This window comes from Nicotiana tabacum, chromosome 10 (genome assembly GCF_000715075.1).
Source record: "Nicotiana tabacum cultivar K326 chromosome 10, ASM71507v2, whole genome shotgun sequence".
In the NCBI taxonomy this organism is placed as follows: domain Eukaryota; kingdom Viridiplantae; phylum Streptophyta; class Magnoliopsida; order Solanales; family Solanaceae; genus Nicotiana; species Nicotiana tabacum.
The window spans coordinates 63,661,689-63,684,663 of NC_134089.1; the positions used below are offsets into that span (position 1 = coordinate 63,661,689).

The following is a 22,975-nucleotide window of genomic DNA, read 5'->3' on the forward strand; positions in this document are numbered from 1 at the left end:
AAGAAAAATAAAGAGAAGATGAAACCAAGATGTTTTGGGTGATCTCTCACAATGGTTTTCCTTGCTAAGAAACTCTAAAAATCAATACATGCCTCTCTTGGGCGAAGTCTAGTGTTTAAAATAGGGTTTTAGGCTAAAAATCCCGTATTTTGTACTTTAGTCCCTGAAATTTCCGCCTCCTGCCGCGGTTCTACCGCGGTCGCGGTCAAACCGCGGCCTCTGATTCTTCAATTGTCTGCGTCTGCACTCTGCCGCGGTTCTGCCGCGGTCGCGATGAAACTTCGGTTTTTAATCCTGTTCCGTTTGGAATTTGGAAAAACTCAAAACCTGAAAGTTATAGCCCATTGAGTTATCTTTCCAACCATATATTATTAAACCAAAATGGAGTTATGAGTAAAAAGTTATGTTCATTTTACTAGACAGTGCGCAATATGCCTTATCGAGTCTTCGTTTGTTCTCAACTATCAAATTTGACCTCCGAACACGATCCCGGCTTAATTCCTTGAGCTTTTACTCAGACTTCAAAGCTTCAAATCACTTAAATTCATTCCATAACATCTATATAGCTCAGAATTACACCTACAAGGCATAAAACACATAATTAGTGCAAAACACTAGCGATTAAAGCGCAAACTCAACTAAAGTGCAGTAAATTAGAGTGTAATAATCAACTAAAATACGCAATTATAGCCGATCATCAATACCCCATACTTAAACCATTGCTCGTCCTTGATTAATCAAACTACACTTTATATAGACACGACCTTTTTAAAGCAATTTTCCTAACTCATCACACCAAGAATATTTAAAATAGACTAAGCACAAAAGCGTAACATCTTCACCTCAAGATTTGACTCACAAGTACCACGCATTATTCACAACTCACCCACTTACTCTAATGTAGAGGTCACTGGCATTACCTTTCCTTCATGAATCAAGTGCCCTTACACAACAAAAAAAAGAGTGGTTCCACACAATAAAATTTAAGAACACTTAGGAACTCAAGATAGAAAGAATTCACTCACTCTCAAAAATAATATTCATATGCCACAAAAGATGCACCATAAGCTTGCCCGCAGTGTACTACTCCACTAATCGAGCTCATTCAATCTAGGATCAATTAGGACTTTATTTGGTTGTAATGTAGGCTACGGGACGGGTAAGATACATTTAGATATAAGAGTGACTACACTTCCCTAAGCACTTTAATACATATAATTTAACATTCAAACCCCATACTTATGTCAAACCAAACTCCACCTTCACATCAATATACATCAACTCCCAAATTATTTAAGCACAATTATATCAAGAGTCACCACTATCAAAGAATATATTTTTTTCTTTTCCTTTTTTTTCCAATTCAAGTGGCTCTTGCTTTTTCAAATTAGTGCACCTTTCTCCTTATTTCATTGATTCCACTCAAAAGCCAAACCAACCACCCCACACTTTTAACTTTTAGAAAGTTCATAACAATTCAAGTGCTCATGAGAGGTTACAATGGTTCAAATAGATGGTTAATTCAAACAAATGGGTAAGGCTTGTAATGTGGTTGCCAAAGAAACTAGATTACAGGCTCAAAGGGGTTAACTATGATACATAACAATTAGACGGTAAAATATACATATCTGGCTCAATAAAGAAATGCCTATATCACTTCCAAGACTGAACAAAACTACTATTTCGCTTTGCAAACACACAGGGAAAGTTCTAGACATCAAATGCAATGCACAGAATACAACAAACCTCACACACGCATGGCACATAACTCACTCAGGATTGGATTCATCAAGACACTCTAGTCAAAGCAGTTGAGCAAAGTTAAGATAATACAATTTAAGGTACTTCTACAAGAGTCAAAAACTGAGCCTAAGCGTCACAACCAAAGTACTCACTATTCTCAAGGCATAACAAAGTCAAGAGATATTGCTTCACTTCAAAACACAACACAATGGCTCCTACTCCAAAAAAAAAAACTAACTACACCCGGTTCAAATAAAACCCTTGGAAAAGAACCGTGGTTTAAAGAAAAACCAAGGGGAAATTACTACACTACCTAGAAAAGAACAATAAAATAAAATAAAAAGAAGCTACATGGACTACTTCCCTCAAGAGTACTGTCCAAGTGGTCCGTCCTCAAGAAGAGTCCTGTACCTTTGTTTTTTTTTAGATCTGACTTTGACCCTCAAGAGACCCGTCGATAAGTGTCCGTCGTTAGGCCAAGTCAGTTACTCCTAATGTGAGTACAGTCAACTATACGCAACAACACATATACAATATTACAACATGTTCCATGTCTATGTACACTACAATACAGTATCAAGGCAAGTCTCCCACCCCACACTTAAAATTATGCATTATCCCCAATGCACACCATACTAATAAGAGGGTAAAAGAAACTCCCTGGTAGGCCAAAGGCCGAAGCACTAGCAACTCATGGGGTACTCAGACTTCTCCCAATCTTGGTCCTTCGTGCGGCTACCTCACACTTAGTTCCAACCAATGGTTTGTTGTTACATCCTTCCAATGGCTTTGTGTTCCATGTTCCTAAAAATAAAAAATCTACACTACAAGAATAATACAATAATAAATAAAAATAAAATAAAATAAAATAGGGTTGCCTCCCAACAAGCGCTTGATTTAAAGTCGCGGCACGACGCAAACAATTTTACCACTTTTCTCGCCACTTGGACGATATGAACTGTGCACCTAGCTTGGAATCAAGCTTGTGACCACGAGCGATAGGGGGTGGTAAGTTGATTATCGAGCCGAGCCTTAAATTCTTCATTTTGCACTTCTTGGCTCTCATGTGAGGAATGTCATTTTGGTTTTTTGTTTCCTCAAATTGTAAAATGTATGGTTGTTGCCTTTCCTCCTCACAGTCCCTCACGGACTCATGTAGTTCAATTTTTATATCACTACACAATTCTATTGTTGAAAAATGCTTGGAATGTGACTTCAAACCTTCATTTTGCAATTTTTCTATTCTGACATCCTCTTCTTCCCCCAGACTAGAGTCATTCCCAACCAGATTTTTATTTACACCGGTTGATTCTAATTCCATGTTTTTCTCGGCATCATTGGTACTCATGGGGTCGGTTGGCGGAGGTTCAATTCTTGACTCTTCAAACTTTAGCTCACATTCTTCCTCATTTTCAAGAATGGTCTCCAACATGAGCATTATTTTCTCATTTTGGGCATTTGAGAGTTCTGGGTTTTGATTAAGTGCCAAGGAATTTTGGAGACTATTTTCCAAAAGCTCCTCCAAGGCACTTTGTTCTTTGTGTCCTCCTTCAAGTAAGCACTCCAACATGAGCTTGAACTCTCCCTTTCGGCCATGCTCAACTTCTTCCAATTCGTTAGCCCTATCATTTTCATCAAAAACAATAGAATCATCATAGCGGGGGCTTGGGGAAGGGAAGGACCAATCAACACAATCATCCCAATGACCATTTTGAAAACCACACTTATCACGAATACTCCACTCATGGGTTTGAGATTGTGCGCACAATCCTCCCCCGGGAAAATTTAAACAATTTTGCCACGAGTGTGGTCCTCCACAATAAAGACAAGGGTCATCACAGTATGAACAACTACCATCCCACCAATTTTTATTATATGATGCCATTTTTCAAAACTAAGAAAATAAACAAGACCCAAACAATAAAAATAGACTAAGGTAAGAAAAATTAATTACAAAAATATTCACAAGTTGGGTATAGAGAAAACTGACCACACTAAGAATTTTTGTATTTCTATCAATGGTAATTGATAATTCCGTTAACTCCCCGGCAACGGTGCTAAAATTTAATCCCGCCCGACTATGCCTTATAAAAAGGACAATGCGGACGCTGCAAATATAACCTGAGTATTCTGCCCAGGGTCGAATCCACAGAGAATTAACCTATCAATCACAATCTTTAGAACAACTAAACTCTTGAGAACCAATTTCCCCAAACGTTTGAATCACAATTGATGGTTTCTTTACTAACTAAGATTGCAAGTAAATAACAAGTTGTAAACTAAAATGCTAAGGTTGTAAACAATGATGAGAAAAAGCTAAAGTAAAGATTTCCCCTATTGATGGAATCCCTTCTGTTTATGCTTCATACAAATTTCCCAACACACCTCTATCAATCATGAACAGTTTTCTTACCGTAAATCTCTCCCGAGTAATCACAGTAATATACTATTGCACTTTCCTGAGATACACTAGCTAGCTTTAATTAACACAGTTCACTTAAGATTGCACCCAAGGCTTCGTTATCCCTAATTCCGCCTTTAAACCCGCAGTTATAGATCCCTGTTATACTTTGGGAGTGATGTTGCTCAACAATAACTTAAATATGCACTCTCTCCCGAGTTATGCATACTAAATAGGCACAACTAATTGAGAATCCTGTCAATTAACTACAACATACACAAAGTTGAACAAATAAAGATTGAGACTAGCAATTTGTATTCACATAAACAAGAAGTTCATCCCCCAATAGGTTCCATCAAAACCTTAGACAAGGGATTTAGCTACTCCTAACTATGGGTAAATAAACTAAAACAATATTCATCATAAAACTTGCAAGAAAAATAAAGAGAAGATGAAACCAAGATGTTTTAGGTGATCTCTCACAATGGTTTTCCTTGTTAAGAAACTCTCCAAAACAATACATGCCTCTCTTGGGCGAAGTCTAGTGTTTAAAATAGGGTTTTGGGCTAAAAATCCTGTGTTTTGCACTTTAGTCCCTGAAATTTCTGCCTCCTGCCGTGGTTCTACTGTGGTCGCGGTTAAACTGCGGCCAAACATGGCCTCTGATTCTTCAATTGTCTGCGTCTGCACTCTGCCGCGGTTCTGCCGCGGTCGCGGTGAAACCACAGTTCTTCATCCTGTTCCGTTTGGAATTTGGAAATACGCAAAACATGAAAGTTGTAGCTCATTGAATTATCTTTCCAACCATATATTATGGAGCCAAAATGTAGGTATGAGTAAAACGGCATGTGCATTTTAGTAGACAGTGCAAAATATGCCTCATCGAGTCTTCGTTTGTTCTCAACTATCAAATTTGACCCCCGAACACGATCCCGGCTTAATTCCTTGAGCTTTTACTCAGACTTCAAAGCTTCAAATCACTTAAATTCATTCCATAACATTTATATAGCTCGGAATCACACCTACAAGGCATAAAACACATAATTAGTGCAAAACACTAGCGATTAAAACGCAAACTCAACTAAAGTGCAGTAAATTAGAGTGTAATAATCAACTAAATCACGAAATTATAGCCTATCATCAGAAATCAACTTTTGGTAGAAAGGAATTAGCTCGTCGAGCACCTCCCGGTGCTGGAGGCCAAAATCACTCAAATGGATGAGCTCGAAGCCTGACTGTAGCAGTCTAAACAAGATAGGACGACTCATAGCCAAGAAGCCGCCCATCTACATGAAAACCTTATGGAAGAAAAGTTTAAGTGGGTTGAGCTTTATGATACTATGACTGTTTTTACCGAGCGTGATTCTTCCTTCATCGAACAAGTTAATAAATTGGAGGCTAGATTACGTGCCAAAAATGAGGAGGCCAATGCTACCTAGGAGAGAAGAGCAAAAATGGACGAGAGGATCAATAGTGTCATGTAGCATAATCGACTTCACTCGTCCACCAACATTGAGCTCGATTCCAAAATCACCACAATAAGGATTGAGAATGAAGAGCTCCAATCCAAGATTGATAGGGTCTGATCGAAACACTAGGACCGAGAAGATTTCCTTGTCTTCAAGAACACCTGCGCCATATATCATATGAAGAGGAAGACTTTGAAGGAGACCGAAGAAGGTATGGCCAATATTGATGACTGCATTGCCAATGCCTGGGAATTGGAGATAACTGCTCATGAGAACCTTCCTGATTGGCCCGCTAAATCCGATTCTTCAAATACTAATTCTGAGTATTCGGGAGCGGAATGGAAAACTGAAGAAAAAGAAGGCCCCAAACCGGTAGCGAAACAACCTTTTTCCACTAGAGAAAATGAAGACCCTTCTCCCCCTTTCGAGTTTTGGTAGCAAAGAATGATGTATATGTATTTTTTTTACCTTTTGTAATTACTCCAAAGCATTTTACTTATTTTGGCACTTTAATTAATAAAAGAAATTTTTTTGCTAAATGTTGTGCAAAAAATATTCTCTTTCATTTAATTGACAAAGCCTCAGGAATATTTCTGCATCCGATAACTTTTGATTTCGGGCATAAACACTTCTAGAATTTACCCTTTACTATAATGGTTTTATAAGAGAGATCCCTTATGTTTATGGTGTCCTTGAATAGGACATCTCCTGTTCATTTCGGCACAAGCATTTGAAGTTTTTGTTAACTCACAAATGATAAAATAAATTAACTTATCATTCAGACAAGGAATAAGATAAAAACAAAAGGATTTTGAGTTATTCCTTTTCTATCTTTGAGAGTACATTCACATAAAAATTTATTTTTTTAAGTAAATAAAGCTTCCAATACATATGGCTAACTCGTACAACTTATTTCTACGAGACTTGTCATGCAGTCCCCGGCCCTGATAAGGCATCGACCCCTGTTCTAACAGTCCCTGGTTCTCGTAACACTTTTAGTGTCTTATCATGTGTTATTCCCCCCAATATTCAGATTATAAGGATGAGAATTCAAAAATTGGAGGTCTTGCATTCGTTGATGACATTCCTTTCATAGGAAGCCTTTGCGTTGCTTCCTCATTAATGGAAATAGCTTGTGGAGGCCGATGATAGTCTTCGGAGATGAGTTGTGCCTATCGGGACAAAGATTATTTAACCATCCAGAGGTTGATTGCCATATGCGTTGATCCACACAGAGCTTTTAGTTGTTGATTCACTAACTTACCGACGATCCTTCCTAGTATGCTTTACATCGGTATCTCATTAAAAACCTTGCCAGAAAAAGCCAATTGGGAAAAAAACTGGTCAAAGGGAAAAAAGTGCAACACATACTTTCAGTACCGGCAATGATCTTTAGCAATAATACCTTTTAAGGTGAGTCACGTTCCAATTGCTTGGCAATTTAACTCCATCTTGATTTTCTAATTTGTATGAGCCTTTACTAGTTATAGCTGAAACCTGGTAAGGTTCTTCCCGCGTCGATCCCAACTTCTTAGCATTGACTTCTCAGGTGCTTTGAGTGACTTTCCTTAGAACCAAATCCCTTACTTTAAAATATGGGATATTTTCCCTCTGATTGTAATACCTTTCCATCCTTTTTTTGTGCCACCATCCTTACATATGCCATATCCAAGTGTTCTTCAAGCAAATCTAGCTTGACTAGCTATGCTTTATTATTTGCTTCTTCGTTTGCTCAGGAAAACCTCAGAGTCGATTTCCCCATTTCTACCGGTATCAAATCTTCCGAACTATACATGAGTAAAAAGGGTATCTCTCTCGTGCTTGACTTTGATATGGTCCGATAGTCCCATAAAACAGTTAGTAGCTCATCCGGTCACTTGCCCTTAGCATCTTCTAACTTCTTTTTAAGGTTTTAGATAATTACCTTATTTGTTGACTCGGCCTATCCATTAGCACTCGAATGGTATGGATAAAATGTAGTTCGTTTGATCTTTAATTCTTTCAAAAACTTTGTGAATTTAGCACCTACAAACTATGACCTATTGTCACAAGCAATCTCCTTTGGTATTCCAAATTGGCATATTATGTGCCCCCATATGAAATCAACCACTTCACATTCTTTGATCTTTAGGTAAGGACCTGCAATCCATTTAGTAAAATAATCAGTTAAAACCAAAAGAAATCTTATCTTCCCTGGCCCTTGTAGTAAGGGACCGACTATTCCATCCTCCATTTCATGAATGGCCACGGTGATACTACCGAATGCAGAAGTTCTAATGGTTGATGCACTAACTATACATGGTGTTGACACTTGTTGCATTTTGTACGAATGTCTTTGTGTCCTGTTCCATGCGGGGCCAATAGTAGTCGGCCCTGACTAACTTGAGAACCAACGAGTCTGCACCATAAAGGTTTCTGTAGGACCCTTCATGGACCTCCCTCATCACGTAGTCAGCCTCCGAGGAACCTAGACATCGAGCAAATGGTCCTTGAAATAACCTTCAGTATAATTGTCTATCAACAAGAGAGTAACGAGCTACTTTGGTCTGTAGTTCCCAAAACACTTCGGGTCCTCGGGTAGTTTACCATGCCTGAGATATTTAATGAACTCGTTCCTCCAGTCCCAGATTAAGTTGGTTGAATTAACTTCGCAGTAGTCGTCCACATCCAATATTGAATGCAATAACCGGACCACTGCACTAGAATTAGATCCTTTCATCTCTGTGGACAAACCCAAATTATCCAATGTGTCTGCCTCCACATTTTCCTTCCTCAGAATGTGGACGATTGACCACTCTCAGAATCGTGTAAGTAACGCTTGAACCTTGTTCAAGTATTGTTGCATGCACTCCTCCTTTGTGTCGAAAATTCCATACACTTAGTTTACAACCAACAGAGAGTCACATTTTATGTCGATGACCTCGGAACCTAGTCCCAGAGATAATTCAAGTACTGCAACTAAAGCCTCGTACTCAACTTTATTGTTAGTTAACGATACAATTCTAATGGCATGTCTTAAGGTTTCCCCCGAGGGAATGATTAGAACTACCCCGAGACTGGACCATTTTACATTGGAGGCTCCATCCGTAAATAAGGTACAAACTCTCGATATTGTTCCCAATACCAGCGCTACTTCTTTAGCAACCAAAAGCATTAATCCCGGATAGCAATCGTCCATGAAGTCGGCCAAAACATATGACTTGATTGCATTCCTGGGCTTGTATTCTATGTCGAATTCACTAACTTTGATTGCCCAATTATCCAATCGACCCAGCAAATCGATCTTATAAAGGACATTCCTTAAGGTAAAGGATGTCACAACGACAATTGGATGACATTGGAAATACCGCCTAAGCTTTTGAGAGGCTACTATGAGTGCTAAGGCCAGTTTTGCAATGTGCGGATATTATGTATCCTCTCCTACTACTATTTTACTAATGTAATAAACAGGAAATTTCCCATCTTCTTCTTCCTGAACCAAGATGGCACTTTCCACTAATTCCGAGACTTCCAATAAATTAGTAGTTGCTCACTTTCCCCCGGTTTGACAACAACGAAGGCTGGATAGGTATCTTTTTAGGTTCGGTTGGGATTCTGGAGTCAACACGAAGTTGTTATTCTTTTTCAAAAGTAAGAAAAAGTGGTGGCACTTCTCGGAGGACCTTGATATGAACATGCTCATGTAACGACCTGACCGGTCATTTCAGACACTTACACTCCTTTCAACTATTTTAAGTCTTAAATATCTTCCTATGATGTATTATGAATGTATGGATCATCGGATTTGGTTTTTAGGTATTTTGAAATCAATTGGAAGAATGAAATTAAAATTTAAAGCGTACGTTGAACAAATTGACCGGAAGGTGAAATATGTGTAAACGACCCCCGAACGGATTTTTGATAATTCCAATAGTTTCGTATGGTAATTTTGGACTTAGGAGCGTGCTCGAAAATTTAAGTTTGGAAGTTTGACTGAGGGGTTGACTTTTTGATATCAGGATCAAAATCTGATTCAAGAAATTAAAATAGCTCCATTTTGTCATTTATGACTTGTGTGCAAAATTTGAGAACATTCGGACGATATTTGATTGGTTTCAGAGTCATTTGTGGAATTTATGAATTTGGAGTTCTTAGGCTTGAATATGAGAATTTATTCGATGTTTGGTGTTGTTATGAGTGATTCGTAGATTCGACTAAGTTTGTATGGTGTTTTATAACTTGATCCTTTATTTGGTCGAGGTCCCGGGGGCCCTGGGTGAGTTTCGGGGTGAGTCATGAGCGAGTTCGAACATTTCGGCACTCGGAAGTTGTTCCGGACCATGGGAGAAGTGCGGACCGCGGATAAACTTCGCCCTAATAGCCAACATTCCGCTGCAGCACTAGAAATTTTGCCTATAGCGGAACTCTGTCCGCGGCCGGGGTTTTGAAGAATCCGCAGGTCGCTGGTCCGACTTTGGAAGCCTATATCTTTTGATCCACAAAGGATTTTGAGATGATTCAAAAACGAAAGTTGTAGCTATTTGAATCTAGTCTCCAGAAACATATTATTAAAGGCATTTAGACATATGTAGAGAATGTTATGGTCAAAATTCTGAAGCCTGGAGGGGAGAGATTCAGAACCACAAACAACGAAAATTTTTTGCCCCGGCGGCCAAAATTCCGCTGTCAGCGCATTAGGAGTTAAGAAAAGCTCTATTTAACCGAGGGTTATGGTATTATTTCATTTTTGGACCTAGATAGCTCGCTTTTTTGCAATTTTTTATGGGATTGTAAAGAAATTCATCGGGATTCGAGCTGTTCGGAAGTTGATACGCACATAATAGAATTTCTGGAGCATTGTTTAGCTTGTTCGACATTGGATTCGGATTATTTGAGATAAGTAACTCTTCTAAACTTAGCGTCGAGGGTATGAAACCCCGAATTATATGTTGTGTGATTGGTATTGAGGTAACGCACATGCTAGGTGACGGGCGTGTGGGCGTGCACCCTGTGAATTATGACTCTATTGTTTCCATGGCACTGTATGGTGGTCCTATTTTGTTGATATCGGTATTTTCATCATGTGATAAAGTAATTGAGTTGTCAATCGTGCTAAAAGTCATGTTGAGGCTATATGCCGATATTATAAAGACCAGAGGTCACGTTGTTGTTGAATTTTTTGTTTAAATTGCAATTTCATACTCAGTCATATTCATTAATTTCATATCATATCTTAGTCTCTGCTGTTTTTTATTGATACATCATATCATTATGTTCAGGCTAGTTTCATGGCATTGTGAGCCCGAGAGACTGGAGAGATTAATGGCTAAGTGAGGCCGAGGGCCTGATTGTGAGGATATATATGGGATCGGGCTGCACGCCGCAGTATGTTTCAACTATTTATGCCATGATTGGCTTGTTATAGCGCTTGGGCTGAAGGAGCCCCTCCGGAGTCTGTACACACCCCTAGTGAGCGCAGGTACCTACTGAGTGCGAGTGCTGAGTGATTGGGAGGATTGAGTGACTGCGAGGACTGAGTGAAATGATAATCTGAGAGTATGCATATGGATTTATTATTGAGTTTCATCGCATTGACATGCACACTTGACATACATGCATAGAGATTCATTTTACTCATATTGTACGATATTGCGTCATTCATGACTTCACATACTCATTGACATGTAGGCATAGAGATTTACTTTCCTCATGCCATTTGAAATGAAATTTCCTATTGTGGAAGAAAGTTTTGGGAAAATTCACAGTTTTCAGACTTACTCATATTTTGGTTATTTAAGTGAAAGCAATTGAGTTTTACTATTATTCTTGAAAAGAAAATGATTATCTTTCTAGAAATGTGAATGAGCTGAGCATTTTATTATTGAGTTATTACTTGTTCTGCTTTAAATTATATTGTTATGAGGTGTTATTGATTATTGGTGTGGATTCTGACCTTGGTATAAGCTTGTCACTACTTTCAACCTAAGGTTAGGTTTGTTACTTATTGAGTACATAGGATCAGTTGTACTCATACTACACTTCTGCACATTGCATGCAGAGCGCGGATGTCAATGTTGCTGTGCATAGCGGAAGCTAGCATTGAAGGTGTACATGCGATCCAAACTCAGCTGCCTCTTGTTCATGGTAGTTTTAGAATATTTACTCTGTTCATGTATATTTCAAACAGATGAAGAATTTTTATTTCACACCAGCTTTATAAATTCTTGTCTTTAAAGTTCATGATTTGTACTACCAGTCCTTGAGGAGTGTATTAGAGTCAGTTAAATGTTATTTGAATCGGATATTTGTAACTTGGCTTACCTAGCGGGTGAGGTTAGGTGCCATCATGACTAGTTGTATTTTGGGTTGTGACAAGTTGGTATCAGAGCTCTAGGTTCATAGGTTCTACAAGTCATGAGCAAGTGTCTAGTAGAGTCTTGCAAATCTGTATGATGACGTCCATACCTATCTTCGAGAGGCTACATGACATTTAGGATATACTTCCCATCTTTCTTTCCTTATCGTGCGACATTGATTCAGCTTGAAGCGTAATCCTTTGAATTCCTTCCATGCATTTGTATGTGCACATGAGCACTCGGTACCAGCTTTCAACGGCTTGTGATCCCATGAATGATATGCGAGATGCGATTAAAGTGTACTGATTATGGGCCCGTCTAGTAGACTTGAGGCCGGGTTTTGGCTATAGATTGAGCACATATATTCTGATTTTGTGAGTACATTCTTTTGGACTTATAAGTTTGGTTGTGTCACTATTAGTGGGGTTGTGACTCGATGAGCGGCTAGATGACCATATGATGATTATATTATGATCGCATGATTTGTTCAGATGGTTTGAAAGTGACAAAAAGAGTCTACTTGAGACGTAATGACTATTGAGTTTTTGATTTCTGTCTTGTTTGACGAATAGTCTCGAGTTATGGGAGTATTGAAGGGTCTTTCACATTGTGATATTGTGGAACAAATTAAATTCTCATGAATTGTAAATGAGTTCAGACTCAAGGAGATTAAATGATTGTGTAGTAATTGTGTTTGCAAAAAGAGTATAGAAAAATGCCTGCTTGAGGTTAATCATGCAGGTTATCACTTGCGGAATAAATTACAGAGGCGTGATCTTTACAATGTGGTGTGGAGAATTTTCTTTACTACTAGTAGGATAGATGTATTGGGATTTAGATTTGAATTAGTCAAGAAAGTTGGTCTGATTGTCACGAGAATGAAGGCGAGCTTAGTAGACGATTTGACATATCATATAGGTTGTGTTGCATGAGCTTGTGAAGAATTTAGTCAAATCGTACTACGGTGTTATGGCAGTAATCGAATATGGGAAGTGTAAATTCTTGAATGTTCTGATCTATGGCTTTGAGCCAAGTGGGGGAGCCCGCTATCGGCAATTTAATTTCATGGTTATACGTTAAATTTAGGTTTTGGTTCAAAACATTCTTGTGGATTAATTATGACTTGCAGAGATTAAGATCGAGGAAGATTAGATTAATGAAATTCCTGAATACGGGTTATATTGCACTTTATGAGTATATGAAGATCATGGAATGATTAAGTTACTAATTTCGAAGAATATAGTGCGCACGGAACGTAAATGCGACCAGTGGTGTTAAGAAATGGTTACATTTTTGAGTGTTGTCGTACTAATGGGGCATATGTCTTTTGGCCTATTTGAGCGGTGCAATTCAGGTTTGAGAAGAGTAGATGGCTCTTGAAGTAATTCTTATGGATTCAGAAATGTATATGTAGAAAAAAAAATCGAATTTGTATACCGCTAGAATCAATTATTTACATTGGATGGTATCGAGACTTGCAGTAACTCTGTATGCCTACGTATTTTACATTTTAGTATAAGGTACTTTCAGAGTGGGCATTTGCATTTTGGTACTTACGGGGATGCTTAAGAAGAATACAACGGCTTATGGGTCTTAGGGCCATGTGGTTTTATGCTGGGATCTCTGGTAGAGAGCTTCAGATATGATCGGTTCTTAGTGTACTCATGATGTGTCAAGGCTCTATAGAGGTTTTGGTGGCAATATTCATGGGTTTTGCGACCCATGTGACTTGGTCAAGTTAGAGGAATTCAATTCTGACCGCTTGGTTATTTGCAAATAAACTTCAAGGTGTTCTTGATGGGTTTTTACCATGGTTTGAGCCGGATATATTCTACCGGTGTGAGGAACATATTGTGTATTGTAATTTGTCCCTAGATGGGAGTAATTAGAAGGTTTCTAACTAACCAGTATTTAATTTGCTGGTAACTCAAAATTGATAATGAGATTCTTGTGCTTGTGACATTATGGTATGATGGATATGGTGTGTCGTGTGGGATTAAGATTTTCATGTACAAGGTGGCAGTTCATTCTTGAAGGGAAGGTCACAAATTTTGGATAGAATAGTTAGTTTTAGATATTTAGATGGATGTTATAACTACTCGGTAATCCCTGAGAAGGGCGCGCATTTAAAAAGGCACATTATGTTTGACTAACGATTGTTCATTGATATTACGGCACTTATTTGGTTGATCAACTAATAATATTCAGATTTTGTTATGTAGCACGGAAGAATTATGAAAATATTTATCGTGGGATGCTTGTACTTGAGGGATGTGTTAGTCATCTGAGTTTTGAGATTGTGATCCGTTATGACGATTTATGTGATCTATGAATTTGAAAACTGATAGTTCTCAAAGTATACTATTTTGGGATTGTGCCAAGTTTGAGGTAAGTATTTTATTTAAAATCAGTGGAGGCACTAGTTGCACTAATTGATTGTGATAACTACACGTCGTGAGTGCGTATATATGTGAGGTTTGAACCAATGTGCGAGCATCGGGGTAATTATTCATGCTCGAGAAGATGCTTAGGCTATAATATGCCTAGAGTGGACTATTGAGCGTAAAGGTATAATGTTTCTCGTATTCGTAACCTTGTTGAGAACTATCTGGACTATACTTGAGATTACAAAAAGGCTAATTCCCAGAACAAACTTGGTAGTTTTTAATTTTGTGTTAAATTGGCGAATGAGTTGTGATAGCACAATTTATTCACGCCTACAATATAATGTGTTATTTATGCCAGTTCAGGAGCATGAGAATCTTATTCTATTTAGCCTATACGGGTGTAGTTATTGGATTGCTCCTATATGATGTGCTTGGACTGGAGGTCCGTGACCATGCCAGGTGGATTATGTTATTGGCAACTGAGTTGCTCTTGCGGTTGATGTTAATGAGAGCCCTAGAAGAGCTATTTATTGTTATTCGATTCGTGTGTCTTGGTTCCACTACAAATGATGAGCTCATAGTATTTCGATCTGTGGTGGTGCTTGTTGAACTTGCAAAACGACTCTCTTCTTTGAGGTATTTTCCCCTTTCGGGGTACCTAGATGGTGCAATATTGAGTTCTATTGGTGTGGCATGTAGGTGGAATAGTAGTGTTTGATAATATAAGGTCGTCTGACTTAGAACGTGTACTATCGGATTTGATTATGATATATTTGGGGGATAATATCGAATGTCAACCTAAAAAATAATTATGGTTCTGATTGAAACAAAAGAACTCCATGAGTTGTTGATCTGTTTGGTGGTTAGGTAATTCCGTGTGTTTCTTTTGTTGGGCAGTGTACGAAGGCTTTTAATGAGATGTTGTTAATATGGGGTTTAATACCACTGTCGGGTTTGTTTAAGCAGCTACATTGATTAGAAACTATTGCGAGTATGCGGGTTATGTGGTATAATATATGATTGCATCTGGAGTTATGGCTAAGGTTTAATACCACTTGTTAACGCACATGCAGTAAGTATAAGTGAAAATTCGGGTCTTGAAAAGAAATTTGTATGTTGGGAATTGGATTCCAAGGTTCATGGGCTAATGCTAAATTAATAATTTCTATTAAGTGGTGCCTTCAGGCCTATACGGAATAGGGTGACGAGGGATCACCCCAGGTATGTTCGTGGTGAGGTGGATCAGTGATTTAAAGGCTTAGAAATAACTCTTAGCACGTTCGAGGACGAATGTATGTTTAAGTGGGGGAGAATGTAACGATCCAACCGGTTGTTTCGGACACTTACACTCCTTTCAACTATTTTAAGTCTTAAATATATTCCTATGATGTATTATGACATGTGTGGATTGTCGGATTTGGTTTTTAGGTATTTTGAAATCAATTGGAAGAATGAAATTAAAATTTAAAGCTTAAGTTGAATAAATAGACAGGAAGATGAAATATGTGTAAACACCCCGGAATGGATTTTTGATGATTCCAATAGCTCCGTATGGTGATTTTGGACTTAGGAGCGTGCTCAAAAATTTAAGTTTGGAAGTTTGACCGAGGGGTTGACTTTTTGATATTGGGATCAAAATCCGATTCAAGAAATTGGAATAGCTCCATTATGTCATTTATGACTTGTGTGCAAAATTTGAGAACATTCGGACGAGGTTTGATTGGTTTCGGAGTCATTTGTGGAATTTATGAGTTTGGAGTTCTTAGGATTGAATTTGAGAATTTATTCGATGTTTGGTGTTGTTATGAGTGATTCGTAGATTCAACTTAGTTTGTATGGTGTTTTATAACTTGATGGTACATTTGGTTGACGTCTCGGGGGCCTCGACTGAGTTTTGAGCGAGTTCGGACATTTCGGCCCTCGAAAGTCATTCCGAACCATGGGAGAAGCGCAGACCGCGGAAAAACTTCTCCCTAGCAGCCAACATTCCGCTACAGTGCCAGAAATTTTGCTGTCAGCGGAATTCTATCCGCGACCGCAGTTTTGAAGAATCTGCAGGTCGTTGGTCCGACTTCGGAAGCCTATATCTTTTGATCCACAATGAAATTTAAGATGATTCAAAAACGAAAGTTGTAGCTCTTTGAATCTAGTTACCAGAAACATATTATAATACATATTTCAACATCTATAGAGAAAATTATGGTCAAAATTCTGAAGCCTAGAGGGAAGAGGCTCAGAACCGTGGACAGCAGAAAAATTTTGCCCCAGCGGCCAAAATTCCGGTGTCAGCGCATTGGGAGTTCAGAGAAGCTCTATTTAACTGAGGGTTATGGTATTATTTTATTTTTGGACCTAGAGAGCTCGATTTTTGGCAATTTTTCATGGAATTTTCAAGAAATTCATCGGGATTCGAGTTGTTCAGAAGTCGATACGCACAGAATGAAATTTTTGGAGCATTGTTTAGCTTGCTCGACATTGGATTCGACTTATTTGAGATAAGTAACTCTTCTAAACTTAGTGTTGAGTGTATGAAACCTCGAATTACGTGTTATGTTATTGGTATTGAGGTGACGCACATGCTAGGTGACGGGCATGTGGGCGTGCACCCTGTGAATTGTGACTCTGTTGTTTCCATGGCACTGTATAGTGGTCCTATTTTGTTGATATCTGTATTTTCATTATGTGTTAAAGTAATTGAGCTGTCAATCGTGCTAAAAGTCATGTTGAGGCTATATGCCGATAATATAAAGACCCAGAGGTCACGTTGTTGTTGAATTATTTGTTTAAATTGTAATTTCATACTCAGTCATATTCATTCATTTCATATCATATCTCAGTCTCTATTTTTATTTATTGATACATCACATCATTATGTTCGAGCTAGTTTCATGGCATTGTGAGCCCGAGAGACTGGAGAGATTGATGACTGAGTGAAGCCGAGAGCCTGATTGTGAGGATATATATGGGATCGGGTTGCACGCCGCACCATATTTCATTGATTTATGACATGATTGGCTTGTTATAGCGCTTGGGCTGAAGGATCCCCTCCAGAGGCTGTACACACCCCTAGTGAGCGCAGATACCTACTGAGTGCGAGTACCGAGTGATTGTCAAGATTGAGTGACTGTGAGGACTGAGTGACTGTGAGGACTGAGTAACTGGGAGGATTGAGTAAAATGATACTCTGAGAGTATGCATATGGTTTTATCTCTGAGTTTCATCGCATTGACATGCACACTTGACACACAGGCATATAGATGCGTTTTTCTCATATTGTACGATATTGCGTCATTCATGACTTCACATACTCATTGACATGTAGGCATAGAGATGCACTTTCCTCATGCCATTCGAAAATAAATTTTTTTATTGTTGAAGAAAGTTTGGGAAAAATTCACAGTTTTCAGACTTACTCATATTTTAGTGATTTCAGTGAAAGGAATTGAGTTTTACTATTATACTTGAAAAGAAAATGATTATCTTTCTAGAAATGTAAACGAGCTGAACATTTTATTATTGAGTTATTACTTGTACTGCTTTAAATTATATTGTTATGAGGTGTTATTGGTTTTTGGTGTGGATTATGACCTTGGTATAAGCTCGTCACTACTTTCAAACTAAGGTTAGGTTTGTAACTTATTGAGTACATGTGGTCGGTTGTACTCATATTACACTTCTGCACATTGCGTGTAGATCGCGGTTGTCGTCGTTGCTGTGCATGGAGGAAGCTAGCATTGAAGGTGTACCAGCGATCCAGACTCAGCTGCCTCTTGTTCATGGTAGCTTTAGAATATTTAATCTGTTCATGTATATTTCAAACAGATAAAGAATTTTTATTTCACACTAGCTTTGTAAATTCTTATCTTAGAAGCTCATGATTTGTACAACCAGTCCTTGGGGAGTGTATTAGAGTCAGTTAAATGTTATTTGAATCGTATATTTGTAACTTGGCTTGCCTAGCGGGTGAGGTTAGGTGCCATCACGACTAGTTGGATTTTGGATCGTGACAGCTCAGAGCTTCCAACCTACTGGTCAACCTTGGTAGTTCATTCACACTTGTTAGCGGGTCTAGGATATCCTCAATGGCTTTAATTTTTTCGGGGTTTACTTCAATCCCTTTTTTTGAGACCAGAAACCCCAAGAATTTATCGGAGCCAACCCAAAAAAGCACACTTCTATGGGTTGAGCCTCATGTTGTACTTTCACTACAGGAAAAATTGTCTTTATGGACGACAAAATTGGTCCCTAATATTTTAATTCTGGTCGCCGCCACTGGTCGCTATAGACTCCGCCGCTAAAAGTCAATAACGACGAGTTGAGTAGCTGGTCCTTAAAGAGTTTTTACGACCAGCACACTTCTGGTCCTAAAAATACTTTTATAGACCACATTTCTGGTCCTAGACAAAGATCCCTATGGTGCTTATATATTTTTAGCGACCAGCTTCTACTGGTCCTATAAAGTTTTTAAGGACCAAAAACCTGATTGCAGAGCCTCTCATATACAATTTATCACCATAATATTATACAATTTGTAACAAAGATAATCAGATCAATACAACATAATTATCAACAACTCATGTTCTTATATATATATATATATATATATATATATACACACACACACACACACACATCAAAGTTAAATCACTAAGACCTTGATACAGATTTCAATAACATGTCCAATACAAGGAGGGGGACATATACCTTACCTCCTACATGTTTCTTAGCATTTACATTTTACATACTACAACCATCTAAATATTCTGACTAATAAATTTCAAAATTCTTGCTGGTGTAGCATCTTGATGTGGACTTTGTTATTCGAAGTAAATTATTGCTGTAGGTATTTTTCATATCTCCATTAGGGTAGCAAGCTTTCGTTTTTTGTGTTCAACGTCTTGCTGTTTGGATATATTTGGACCTTTATCTTGTGCCTGCACATATTAACACCACATATTAGCCTATACAACCAGAAAATAAATCCAAATAAAACAATTTTTACTATACACAAAACATTTTCAGTAATTGTGCATTTGGATGGGATACTCTGCTGTATATACTAAAATGAAATAAGGTAGCAGTGAGTTCTAATAGTTCAGCTAATTCCTATAAGCATGAAAAGAGAATATTTGGATCAGAACTCCAACTAGAGCATCTTTAGGACATCATAATACCATACAAGTATCACCAATGTCAAAATTGTCCATTTCTCCAGAGAATTAACCACATAGTTTACTATCTTTCAACGAAGCATGTTCTAACATTAAAGGAAGTAATTTCTTTACATATAGAGAATCATGTACATGAAAATCAAGTTATTGTACACAATTGCATAGTAGCTCAAATAGACAAACATGTTTCTTTTCTAGCACAACTCAAGGACTTCACTTTCCAACTATTCATTAATATAATTGAGGTATAAAGCTTGTTCACAAACTTTAATATCATTCAAGTCATGACAAATAACAATTTTTCCACTCGCATAATGCATATTTCCCTCTCCTTCAAAGCAACAAAATTTCATATATACTCTAACTACATCCTTTTCAACATCTGAAAGCTAGATATCAATCAAATTGCATAAATGATAGCTCAAGATAAAGGACATTAGATAGGATGAAACTGAAACCATCAATGTTATTGCCTTTCTCAAAAGTCCACCAATCATTTCCCACATATGTCTCTATTCAAATACAATAATTGTTGTATATTTCTAACATCATTCTTAACCTAAGAACTCCAACAGAAGATGTTCCTTAAAAACTGCATTTATTTGAAAAAGATCAACGAAATTATGAAATCAAAACATGCTAAATATTATTGAACTCTCACCGGACTGAAGGATTTTGGTGCTCATAGAGCAACATTAGAACCTGGGAACATAAAACATTTGAAACAAAAAAAAAAGTTGAAGCTTACAGATCTATCTGTTGTCTCTGGGTTCAAATACGAAATCCTTCACATTCACCTCAATTGTGAAACTCTCACATGATACACCTGCACCTAAGCTTGAGCTTGCAGAAAAGATGCTTAGGATAAGCTGCCTCATTTCTATCAAAAGACCACAGTCATCAACTATTTAGGTTTTCTAAATTTCTTGTTTCTATCGATTATTTAGGAAGCTCTAGCTACAAGATCTGCTAAGCTAACTACATTGCTTAAAGAAAACATACATTAAGGAAATACACGAATCTTCAAATGTGTACATCAATACCAATTTAACGTTGAACCAAGTAAACACCTCAAGATTACCTATCTATAGGTTAGCAGGGAGTACTTTTCTTTCCTAACACAACACACCATAGGTAGTTAAAGCCCTTTTTACTTGCTTAGCAGTGGTTCAACTTTTAAGAAGTGAATAGTATATATAAGCTATCAGATAACTGTTTTATATACAACATTAGAATTACCCCATTCAATCAGCATTATCATCACTATAGTGCTTACACAGTTCTAAAGAAAAAGATATAAATATTTACAATGAATAACTGAATAAGAACACCTAATGGGTCAACAAAATTCTATCAATTCACCCTTTTTGATAAGGAGTTGAACCAATTCACCTTATAATAAAAGCCATAGTCACAACCCAATCCCATATTGCCTTAGTCCTCTAAACAAGTTCCTAGAATATTAATGGGCTTTTTTATATCAATGTGGTAGTTCATATGTAGTGATTTTTGGTTTCTCTTACTTCCTCTGCTATGTTGTCTCATGCTTTGCAGCTTAAAGTAAAATTTGGGAAATTTCGGTGGAAAAAATTGCACATGAACTAGTTTATTGCTTTGGAAACATCAAAAGAAATTAGATAATTTTGGCTAAAGGTTTTTATTCCTTTTACCTTTGTGTTCATAAAGACTAAGATCTTTTTTACTATATAAGAGATAATTCTATCAACATTTAATATTTTTTCTCACAACACTTAGAATACAAATGTTCACACACTTGCATTCAAAATGACATTTCAGAAGAGAAACACCTTTGTTACCTACATTTTTTTAATCTCACGAACATAACAAGTAAGGGGAGATATTTTTATTCCTCACCCTCCTTGCCCACCAAGCCCCAGATTTGAACGAAACCCTATCCATCATCAGTATTCAGTAGAATCGGCACCGAAGATCGTCATACTCAATAAGAAAGTTTTCGGTTTTAAACCTAGAAATAAGAGAAAGAAAGAAAGATAAGACAAACCTGTTCATATAGACAAATCTTGTTATCGCCGGTTTGTGAGTCTTCAGTCACTTCAGATAGACCGTAGACACGTCGTGAGAAATTCCTGGAGAAAAATATGGAATAGCGATTTGTTAGGGTTTCAGTTTGGGGAAAATTAGAAGGGGAGGAGGAGGGGGGAGGGCTGGTCTAATTTTTTATGGATGTATCGAAGGGACTTGGGGGAGGTTTAATAGGACCAGATCTTTGTCCTTTCAGCGACCTGGTGTTGCACCCTTCGTTAGTTTAGAAACCAAAAATGAGGATTAGGGACCAGAAGAAAATCTCGACGCAATAGGCGTACTTTTAGGGACGGAATTTTAACTCTAAAAGTTGGTCGCTAATAAGTCATTTTCTTGTAGTGTTTCTTATAATGTCAAATATCTCTTGGAGATGCTCCAGATGATCTTTTGCATTAAGAGACTTAACTAACATGTTATAAATATAGAATTCCATCATCTTACCTATCTGCTTTTTAAATATCTTATTAACGAGCCTCTTATAAGTGGCTCTGGCATTTTTAAGTGCAAAAGGCATCACATTATAGCAATATGTGCCAAAGTTTGTGATGAAAGAGGTTTTCTCTTGATCTTCTGAGTTCATCCTAATTTGATTATACCCGGAATATGTCACGACCCAAATCGAAGGGTCACGAAGGGCACCAGGTGGCTTACTCAACCGAGTACCAACGTAACATATCTTTCTTATCGTACTATCATTGGTAACTGGGCCAATATGGCCACAACTTGTAATGTATAACTATAAGTGGAAAAACATTATATCAATGTACCATCTTTCTTAAAACATGAATACATATGGACCGTCAAGGCTTCTAACATACTGTACAAAATAAACCTCTATCTACAAAACCTCTAACAGTATTTGACATCAAATGGGACAGGGTACCGACCTACCCATAAGTCTGTAACAAAATTCTGACACGATGACTCATAGACTCGACTGCACTTCGAATGAGATGGAGTCTTACTGATCCTTCGCTGAATGCTAACCTTGTATACTATGAGGGCTCGTCAAACTGATTGTCTATACCTGCAGCATGAACGCAGTGTCCCCAACAAAAGCACGTCAGTACAAATAATGTACCGAGTACGTAAGGCACATAAATAAGTATATAAAAGATATGGAAGAAACATGGAGTAAATGACTTAACCCGTAAGTCTGGATAACTCTGTAAATCATGAAATACTTATAGTGTCATGCATATGCATATGAATGTCATATAATGTATATGTCTAAACGTACATAACATCATCAAGCCTCTGAGGGTATCCCATCATATCATCTCAGCCACTATGGGCAAAATCATCAACGTATACCAGCTGATCAGGTGGTGGTGCATATATAACACCGTAATCTTTTTCCATATCCTATACACACACATACACACACACACACATATATATGGCT

General features: G+C 37.7%; 1 long non-coding RNA gene across 2 annotated transcripts; it reads right to left on the reverse strand.

Annotated features, from left to right (window-relative positions):
* Nucleotides 1–18,898: 18,898 nt before the first annotated feature.
* On the reverse strand, nt 18,899–21,935 carry LOC107779081 (uncharacterized). 2 transcript variants are annotated; one of them, XR_001646524.2, is made up of 3 exons: nt 21,530–21,850; nt 20,255–20,386; nt 18,899–19,269 (listed from the first exon to the last, which is right to left on the reverse strand). It is a non-coding gene; the product is annotated as an uncharacterized LOC107779081 (long non-coding RNA). The 2 variants fall into 2 exon arrangements; XR_012695533.1 differs by lacking the exon at nt 20,255–20,386 and having other exon boundaries at nt 21,530–21,935.
* Nucleotides 21,936–22,975: the final 1,040 nt, after the last annotated feature.